The 9,874-nt window shown below is 37.8% G+C and overlaps 1 long non-coding RNA gene across 1 annotated transcript; it reads right to left on the bottom strand.

The window, feature by feature from the left end:
• Positions 1-239: 239 nt before the first annotated feature.
• On the bottom strand, positions 240-4,007 carry LOC114458892 (uncharacterized). The gene is made up of 2 exons (XR_003673170.1): positions 3,947-4,007; positions 240-1,555 (listed from the first exon to the last, which is right to left on the bottom strand). It is a non-coding gene; the product is annotated as an uncharacterized LOC114458892 (long non-coding RNA).
• Positions 4,008-9,874: the final 5,867 nt, after the last annotated feature.

Here is a 9,874-nt window from a genome sequence, read left to right on the forward strand (position 1 = left end):
TCAGATGTTTTCCTGAGATATTACTCCCCATTTAAAATCCATAGCAATTTGATTTTATTGTATTGATTAATACTTCTTAATTTGTATTTATTATGAATACCAATGCTTTGGCTTTGAGATATACCCCCCAATGACTAGTAATGTTTATTTCAGTTTCTATTAATATAATAACATTGCAATGTGCTACTGTGGGACAATATGGACAGTTCTTTTTAATGATCGATACACTGAGTCATAAATTTCAGTACAATAGGATTTAATGATCACAAGATGTAAAATAAATAAATATTGGGGGGAAAAAAAACAAACACAATATAATAATACATATTACCTCACAAAAGAGGGTGGACCCCTCACATTTTTAGAAAACTTTTATTACATTTTTTGAGGGGACACTATGGAAATGACACTTTCAAATATCTTAAAGTATTCAGTAAACAGCCTGTGTAACTGTATAGATGTACTGTTCTTTGAAAATACCCCCAAACACAGCCATTAAACAGGTGGCAACAAAAGTGAGTAAACATGTCTAAATTGTGCCCAAAGTGTTATTATTGAGTGTGACCACCAATATTAACCTAGCACTGCTTTCACCCTCCAGGAGATGGACATGGTAATGCTCTGCTTCAGAATGTCAAAGTACAGATTCATTTTTCCCTCAGTGAAGTGCAGCTCAGTGCTGTGCCCAGACCATGTTCCTACCACCACCATGCTTCACTGTAGGCAAGACACAGTTGTCCTGGAACTCATCAGGCTGTTGCCACACACACTGGACACTATCTGATCTTTTTACTGAAGTGTAATTTCTATATTGTTGTCCTCAGAGTAATTTATGTGTTTTTCAAAAATGTGGGGGATGAAACCACTTTTGTTAGATACTGTATTGGGAACTGTATTCAAACACACAATATATACACAAGTTGGCAATCAATTTTGGCACTCTCTGTTCCTTTAGCCACTCCTCCAGAGATTTGCCTTGTGAGGCCTGTGGGCAAAAGGTGGCGCTGCCATGACGGCTATGGCCAAAGTCCTTAGTTTTTGGCTGACCACACTTGCCACAAGTGTTGTATGCCACTCCCCTGACATACCTCCTTTTTGGCACTCCACTCTCCTCCTCAAGGGCCCGCCGTCATCTGTTCCTTTCTGTGAACAGAGACACAGGAGCACCAAGTGGAGGACCAAGTGGAGCCGGGCCTGCACTGGGTGTTGAGACACCAGGAGCCGCCAGCACCAGTGACAGCGTGTTGTCAGGGTTCAGGACCAAGTTTCCTAAATGAGCTGACAGGCTGTGCAGTGCCTGGTGTGGTGGGAGTGGGTGCAATGGCACGCTCCCTGGTGGCAGCAGCAGGCTGTCTGCCTGGCCGCAGGATGGGAGCCTGTCCCTCCAGATTAGGAGGGAGGACAAACTGGTGCCGTGGGCCAGATGTTTTAAGAAGGAGCTCCAGTTTCTCCTTCGGCGATGGAAGCTGGTTGGGTGCTACAGGGATCAAGTGAGTTTGGCGCCATTCCCTGGGAGAGGACACTCATCTCCTGGGTCTTCTGCCTCCGTTGAAACCTGAGAGAAGATAATTTGTGTTAGATCAGTGGTTCTCAACTTGGAAAGCAGATCAAATACGTTAAGAGGGTACAATGAGTTAACCTTCATGACGCCAAAAAAAAAAAAAAAAAATCGAGCTTGGTCACTTTAGACCGGGTGGACCAATGACACCGTTCACATTAGATCGTTCGCGCTCCCACTAAATCATTCTGATTAGTGTTTTTGTCACGATACACACACGCTCATCATTGCAAAGAGTCAGAGACAGCACGCTGACCATACGGAAAAGAAATAGAAAAAACATTCACAATTGTTCACTGCCTACAATGTGAAATCTTTATATATTACATGTAATGAATGTCTTACAAGGCTTGTGTGTTTAATACTATGATTTACTCATGAAAGTGGCCACTTTTGCATTTTTCTCATTCAATGTTATTCTATGAATTAAGCATACATTATGTATTTAATTTATATGTAAAATGCATTAAAAATTGTGGGTAACACTATATTTGAAAAGGTATACATAAGGCTGACATTACACTGTCATTATTATGACACTAGTGCAGTGCCCGTCGGAAGTATGTATTCATGTGGAAGCATAAGGGGTATATTTGCGGGTGCACAAAGTGGATGCAATTTTCCTGGTTTAATTCTATGGGTCATGTGCATGACTTCATCACTTTTATATTTTTTTGTATGGTGTATTTTTCTGTAACGTATGTTTTTTGGAGCCATGTGTATTTGTGTATCTTTCTGTTGTCTTTTTGTGCATAAATGTTTGCTGTTTTTTTTTTAATGTATGTTTTATTGGAGTCAGGTGTATTTTTGTATAATTATTGTTTTTTTTGCTATAGTAGTGTAATTTAGGAGTAATTTTGTGTATTTTTTGTATAAATATTTAGTTTTGTGTATTTTGAGCCATTTTCATATTTTTGTTATATTTTTCTGTAAATGTATGTTTTTTTTAAGTCGAGTACAGTGCCCGTCGGAAGTATGCATTCATGTGGGAGCAAAAGGGGTATATTTGCGGGTGCAAAATGTGGGTGCAATTTTCCTGGTTTAATGTCATCATTGTGTTTTTTTTTTTATCTTTCAGTTGTCTTTTTGTGCATTTTTTGTATAATTATTGTTTTTTGTTGCCATTGTAGTGTGATTCTGGAGTCATTTGGTGTATTTTTTGAATAAATATTGTTTATTTTTTGTTTTGTTTTACTCATTTAGTTTATTTTTATTATAAATACTGTGTGTGTCTCTCCATCCATCTCCTCCGTGTGTTATCTCGCGCGCGCGTCTTATACATAATCCGTCGCAGGTTGTTAGGAGAGACACAGAAGTACCACGAAAAATAAACGTTTTGCAACACCAACTCTCAAAACGGCTCTGTGTGAGTTCAGTATTTTCATCCCGGTGTAGTGCACGAACGTGCTTCAGCCGTGTGTGTGTGTTTACATTGTAGCCGCTAGCATCTTTCTTAGCACATAGAATAATATAAGAAAAACTCACCCTTACGTCAAACAAACAATCATTGTGGAGCCGTGTTGTGGACCCATTATTATTATTAGGTTCCTCTGTCCCAGAATGGGACAGAGGAACCTATTGTTTTCGCTTTTATTTCCTATTATTATTATTATTATTATTATTATTATACCCCGCCCGCCTTTGATCGCTAATTCGACCCCCTAAAAATGCCCGAAAACTCACCAAAATTTGCACGCACCTCAGGCCTGGCGAAAAATTTGATAATTTGGTGGCGTGAAATTATCTATGCGTGCGTTTTCGCCGCCAAAACAAACGATGGAACCACACGACCGCCAGGTCTGACCGATTTGCACGAAAATCGCCACATGTAGTCTTCGCCCCAGAATGAGCAAAAAGTTACATTGTGACCCCGCCCAAAACCAAACAGGAAGTCAGCCATCTTGGGTCAAAGGTCAAAAATGGCGTTTCTCCCTCGAAACGCATCTGCGCTATCTAGTCTGAGGGGATTCATCCGATTCGCTTAAAACTTGGCAACACCACATAGGACCCATTGAAGATGAAAAGTTATCGAAAGAATTTTCGTATCTGTCACGGTTTGGTCGTGGCGTCGCCACAAAAATGCAATGCTAATTTTTGTTAGCACGCAGAAATGTCTAAATCTCCATAACTCTGACACACAAACTTCGATCAGCTTCAAATTTCACACAAAGGACATGTGCCCAAGCTTGGTCATGACTGCTTTGAAACATTTCCCATCATGCCTTGTGTTTTCGACCGGTGTCATTTGAGGTCATGTACACGGTTAGCATTTACAGGACGCCGTTCTAGGAAAAAGCTTATAACTCTAGAATGCAAAGTTCAAACTGCTTCATATTTGATACACATGATGACCGTACAGCCATAAACAAAACTCGAGAACCAATTTACCCATAATGCCTTGCGTTCTCAGAGGGCGCCACTTCTGTGGTCGTCCAACACGAGCAGCTGTAGCGGACAGACGATATGTCGTGTTGACTTCAAAACACTGTAGGATGAACCTACACAGAGGGTAGCAAATTGCTATGGAAGAAAAAAAAGGCTGTGATCAGTGGGAGGGGCCTATAATGACACGGGAGAATCCGTCGCCATCAGCACGCTATAATAGGAAAATGCTTATAACGCTTCAATGCAAAGTTCAAACTGCTTCATATTTGATACACACGATGATTGTCCATCAATAAACAACGCTCGATGACCAAATTACCCATCATGGCCAGTGGGAGGGGCCTATAATGACACACGAAAATCCCTCCCCATAACTACGCCGTTATACGACAACGCTTATAACTCTAGAGTGCAAAGTTCAAACTGCTTCATTTTTTATACACACGATCACTGTCCAGAGCTAAACAACAAACGATAACCAATTTACCCACAATGCCTTGCGTTCTCAGAGGGCGCCGCTTCTGTGGTCGTCCAACACGAGCAGCTGTAGCGGACAGACGATATGTCGTGTTGACTTCAAAACACTGTAGGATGAACCTACACAGAGGGGAGCAAATTCCTATTGAAGAAACAACAGACTGTGGTCAGTGGGAGTGGCCTAAAATGTCACTGGAAAATTCTTCGCCATCAACACGCTATAATAGGAAAATGCTTATACCGCTCCAATGCAAAGTTCAAACTGCTTCATATTTGATACACACGATGATTGTCCATCGATGAACAACGCTCGATGACCAAATTACCCATCATGGCCAGTGGGAGGGGCCTAAAATCACACAGGAAAATCCCTCGCCATAACTACGCCGTTATACGAAAACGCTTATAACTCTAGAGTGCAAAGTTCAAACTGCTTCATTTTTGATACACATGATGACCGTACAGCCCTAAACAACAAACGATAACCAAAAACACCCACAATGCCTTGCGCTCTCAGAGGGCGCCGCTTCTTGGGCCGTCCTACGCCAGCAGCTCTAGCTGCAAGACGACATGTTGTGTTGACTTCAAAACACTGTAGGATGAATCTTATTAGATGGACGCACATTGCTATGGCAAATAGAGATGGCTGTGAAAAGTGGGAGGGGCCTATCATGACACAGGAAAATCCTTCGCCATAACTACGCCGTTATACGAAAAAGCTTACAACTCCAGGCCAATTCCCAAATCCCCAACAGTGGTATACGTGACCGTGGGTTAACGCCCCCGGCCGCTTCATCGGACCCTATGACGCCGCTCGCGGCTTTAATTATTATTACTTCAGCCACTGCTTGTTACAGAAAAACTTAACATTGACGCTAAAACATTTAGCAAATATATCTCGAGTCACTGTCAATCTTACCTTCAAACAAAACTACAGTACGCCAGTTAAGTCAACTATTCATCAGCATGCATGGCTATGCTGTACAGAGAAAGTTGGTCACACCAGTGCCACCACTGGATAAGTTTGTGTAGAGCCCCGATGATAATATACAAAAAATAGTATGAGCGAAAATATTAATAATAGTAATGGTTATAATAATAATAAAAATAGTAATAATAGCAATAACAAAGTAATATAATAAGAATCTAGTAACAATAATATGATAAAAAAAAAAAACAATAAAAAATATTAAATGATATGGTAATATGATGATAATATAGCAATGCTAATAATACAATGAGAATACCAGTAACTATAATATAAAATATTAATAATTAAAAAGGAGTTCAAAAATATAACAATGATTAAAATAATGTCAATAACATTAATACAGTAGTACAATTATATAATAATAATAATGGCAATAGCAAAGAGAATCCAGTAACTGTAATACAATAATAAAAACAATAATAAACATAAAATAAAAAGGTAATAGCAACATTAATACTAATACAATGAGAATACCAGTAACTAAAAGATTTTTTTTAAAAAAAAGAATAATTTAAGAATAACATTAACAATGCAGTAATGGTACAATTAGATAGAGATATAATATTAATAGTGAAAGTAGTAATAGTAATGGTTATAAAAAATAATAGCAATAACAAATAATGAGAATCCAGTAAATGCAATGAAATAATAAATATTAAAATATTAAAATAAAACAGCTTGTGCGATTTCCCCGGTTTAATTCTATGGGATATGAACATGATAAATGTGTTTGTGGTTGTTGTTTTTTAACTCACTTTTATACTTTTTTGTTTGGTGTATTTTCCTGTAATGTATGTTTTTCTGAGTCAATATGTGTATTTGTGCATCTTTCTGTTTTACTATATTTAAATAAATAAATACGTATGTGTTTGAGACGCTGATAACCAAACTCCATAAACATTGTAGCGCCAATCAGAAAAACAACCAAACTGCGCAAAACAAAACGTAAAGCTCCAAACTACATGAGTGTGTAAGTAAATTAAAGTATTATGTACAATTCGGCTGTCTTTTTTTAAAAAACAAAAATATTTTTTTACCTTCGAACCGAGTGGTCAGAGCTTAGCTTCCATCCACAGCATGACACAGAATCCGCAGTTTTCCAGATGGAGAATTGAACAGGTTGAGGTCAATATCGACTCTAGTGAAACAGCGCGTTATTGAACAACAGCGATATGATTTAAACAATGGGAAACGTGTCTGCAGAAGACTCACCAGTGGCTGGCGGTTTCAAAGTATCTATTCAGAGAGCTACCGTGTTTGAGAAGCTAACAATAGCATGGCACAGGAGGAAGTGGCGTCTGCCGTGGCTCACACACACGAACATCAGTGACTAACATCAGGCCCAATAAGTGAGACTTAAGAGCTTTGCTAGTTTATCAGTACAAACACGGCTGCTCAGACGTTCCTCTCCGGTATAAAACTATCTTCTTCTCTCTCACTCGTGTTTACAGTCCGTGTCTGCTGGGCTGTGCACACGTGACTCTTGCTCGTGTGAGGAAATAGATATAGATGGTGCGCGAGCGCCCCCTCACACCCTGAGGTCAAAAGTTGAATAGGTTTCATTTCGGGGCCTTCCAGAAGTGAAATAAAATTAAAATAAACATTTGGAAATGACCAAATGACTCCAAAATAACAGACACACGCACTCGGGGTATTTGGAACCCGTCGACCGTGTTTCAGGTCCAACTGGCACCGCGTCTGGGAGATATTTGCTCCACACACACACTCACACACATCCACACAGACCTCCCTTGAAATATAGTATAGATAGATGTAGATTAAATTTGTGAAAGTGAAAGCATAGAATACAGTTATTTAAGTTAGTTTTGTGTGTGGTGTTATTGATTTGAAAAATAATAATTACAACATTTCAAAAATACATTTTAATCAGTTTATTTTTTTGATCATGAATTATTAGACATTTCAGAGGACTCCATTTTAATTCCAGGTGACCCACATATATAATCCTAACACAAAAGCACATAGTCTTTTTCAAGGATTGATTACTTATTTTTGGATGGCTCCCTTATTTCTAAAGTAGAAACATTTGAAAATTATCCGCTTGTTATTTCAGATCATGTACCACTTAGTGTTGATATTAAAATGCAAAGTCAGCCCTCTTTTTCTTCACGCTGGAGGTTTAACCCTTTATTGATATCAGATGGGACATTTAAAGATTTCATTGAATCAATATCACCAGTACTTTACCTTCCTTATACACAGCTAATTTCACCCCATTGATTAACCAAATTAAAGCAGACTTTCAGAGGTGGGGCTCCTTGCCCTTATCTCTTTTGGGTCGGATAAACACAGTTAAAATGAACGTTTTACCCCGGTTTCAATGTAATCCAGTGTTTTTGCCCAGAAAATTTATTATGAACCTCCACCATCTTATATTATGTTTTTTTGTGGGAAGGCAAGAACCCCAGAGTGAGGAAATGTCTATTACAAAAGATGACATTTAGTGGTGGGCTTGCTTTACCTAATTTCCTGTATTATTATTGGTCAGCTCACATTCATAAATTGACCTCTTGGCTCCGGTCACAAGACTTGCTGTGGCGTAAACTTGAACACTTGTCACTGGAACCTCTGTTGTCTTCTTCTCTCCCAATGAATCCCTCTAAATATCCAAAAAGTCCTGTGGTACAGTCCTCTTTGAAAATATAGTCACAATACAAGAACCATTTTAAGTTTCTTTCAGCATCATTAACAATTCCAATCATGAAAAATCATCTGTTTCCCCTCGGTCTCACTGACGCTACATACATGCAGTGGAAAAATGCTGGCATTTTAAGTTTCTCTGACCTATGCTCAGCAAGGGGACTTCCAGCCAATCATTTGTTCTGCTACTTTCAAATTCGTCATTGTGCATCTTCTGTTTCTCCATTCTATCCTTCTCTACCTACTGCCCATCCATGGGAAGAGTTGCTGTCCCTTGAACCCAATCAAAAGTCAATTATATCTGTGATATACAAGCAACTCATGGACTTAGATATACAATCAACAGATAAGATTAGAAAATCATGAGAAGGTGAGTTAAATATGCACTTTTCTGACCAACAGTGGAAAATGTGATATCCACAATTTGTGCCAGTACTCCCTCTGTAAGGCTACAGTTAATTCAATTTAAGGTATTATATAGAGTTCATTACTCAAAATTGAGTAATGAACTCTTTATTGTTCATTATATCATTGATTGTGGATCAATGTGAAAGATGCCATGCCAGCCCTTGTAACCTGAGCCACATGTTCTTTCTGTGCCTGAGTCTCAACAACTTTTGGAGCCAATACTCTACGATTCTTTCCAATGTGCTTAAAACTCAAGTTGTCATCAACCATTTCTTGGCTGTTTCTGGGGTTCCAGTAAACACTTTGCTCACAGAACCTGCTCACTCTAAAATAATAACTTTTACATAACTAATAGCGAGACGTAATATTTTTCTTTTTTGGGAATCTTCTAAGGAACCTTTAATATCCTTGTGGCTACGAGATGTTTTGTCATTTATTAAACTGGAGAAAATAATTTTCTCAGCTAAAGGCAATAAAGAACAATTTGATATAACATGGGCCCCATTTTTGGACGACTGCAAATCCTTGCAATCGCTTCTATTTATTTGATTTAATTTTGTTATTTATTTTATTTTCTCTTTTGTTTTATTTAGTATGTATGGTTATATAGGTATACCATTTGATATATGTAAAAAATGTGTGTGAGTGTCTCTGTGGTGTGTATAAATAGTTGACTGATTATGATACAAAAGACATAATTTGTTGTAATGAGTGACGTGTGTCTTTGTTTGAAAATACTGTACAATGGAACACTGGTGATTGAAATGTTGTTATATTGTTATATCTCCTAATAAACAAATTAATTAAAATATATTGCACTTCTTGTAGTGTTGACCTTCGTCTGCATGTGCAGTCAAAGTAAAAAAATAAATAAAAAGAATAAAAAAGAATACACTACTTCTGACCATGTGTAGTTTTCTTTTTCATATACACAATTTAATTTAGGTGATACAAACTATAACTGTCTAAATTGCAAAATACTTTGTCAAAGATGACCAGTATCTAAGCTATAAAACTTGTTAAAAAAGAAAAGACATAGATCAGCCATTATTAAATTGTATTTAATGATAACAATGTTCCCATTGATAGTAAAAAGACCTTTTATATGGAATTGTAAACATCAAAGATTGAGGAAAGCTCTTCTTAATATTAATACTGGGCCACAAATATCAGGTCAATGCTGTATTAGAAACACTTTTACTTGGAACCGTCTTCCCCGTTTGGGTCACCATGGAGTCTCATGTGGACAATAAGATTTCTTTACCTTAAAGATATATTGTCCTGTATGGATTTGGAAAACATTAGATACACAGTTATAGGATCTGAAGACAATTTTTATAAATTATGTTGCCCTTTCCTGGATTACTTTGAAAGACCCACAACTTTATGTCTTT

This window comes from Gouania willdenowi, unplaced genomic scaffold (genome assembly GCF_900634775.1).
Source record: "Gouania willdenowi unplaced genomic scaffold, fGouWil2.1 scaffold_201_arrow_ctg1, whole genome shotgun sequence".
Classification (NCBI taxonomy): Eukaryota; Metazoa; Chordata; class Actinopteri; order Blenniiformes; family Gobiesocidae; genus Gouania; species Gouania willdenowi.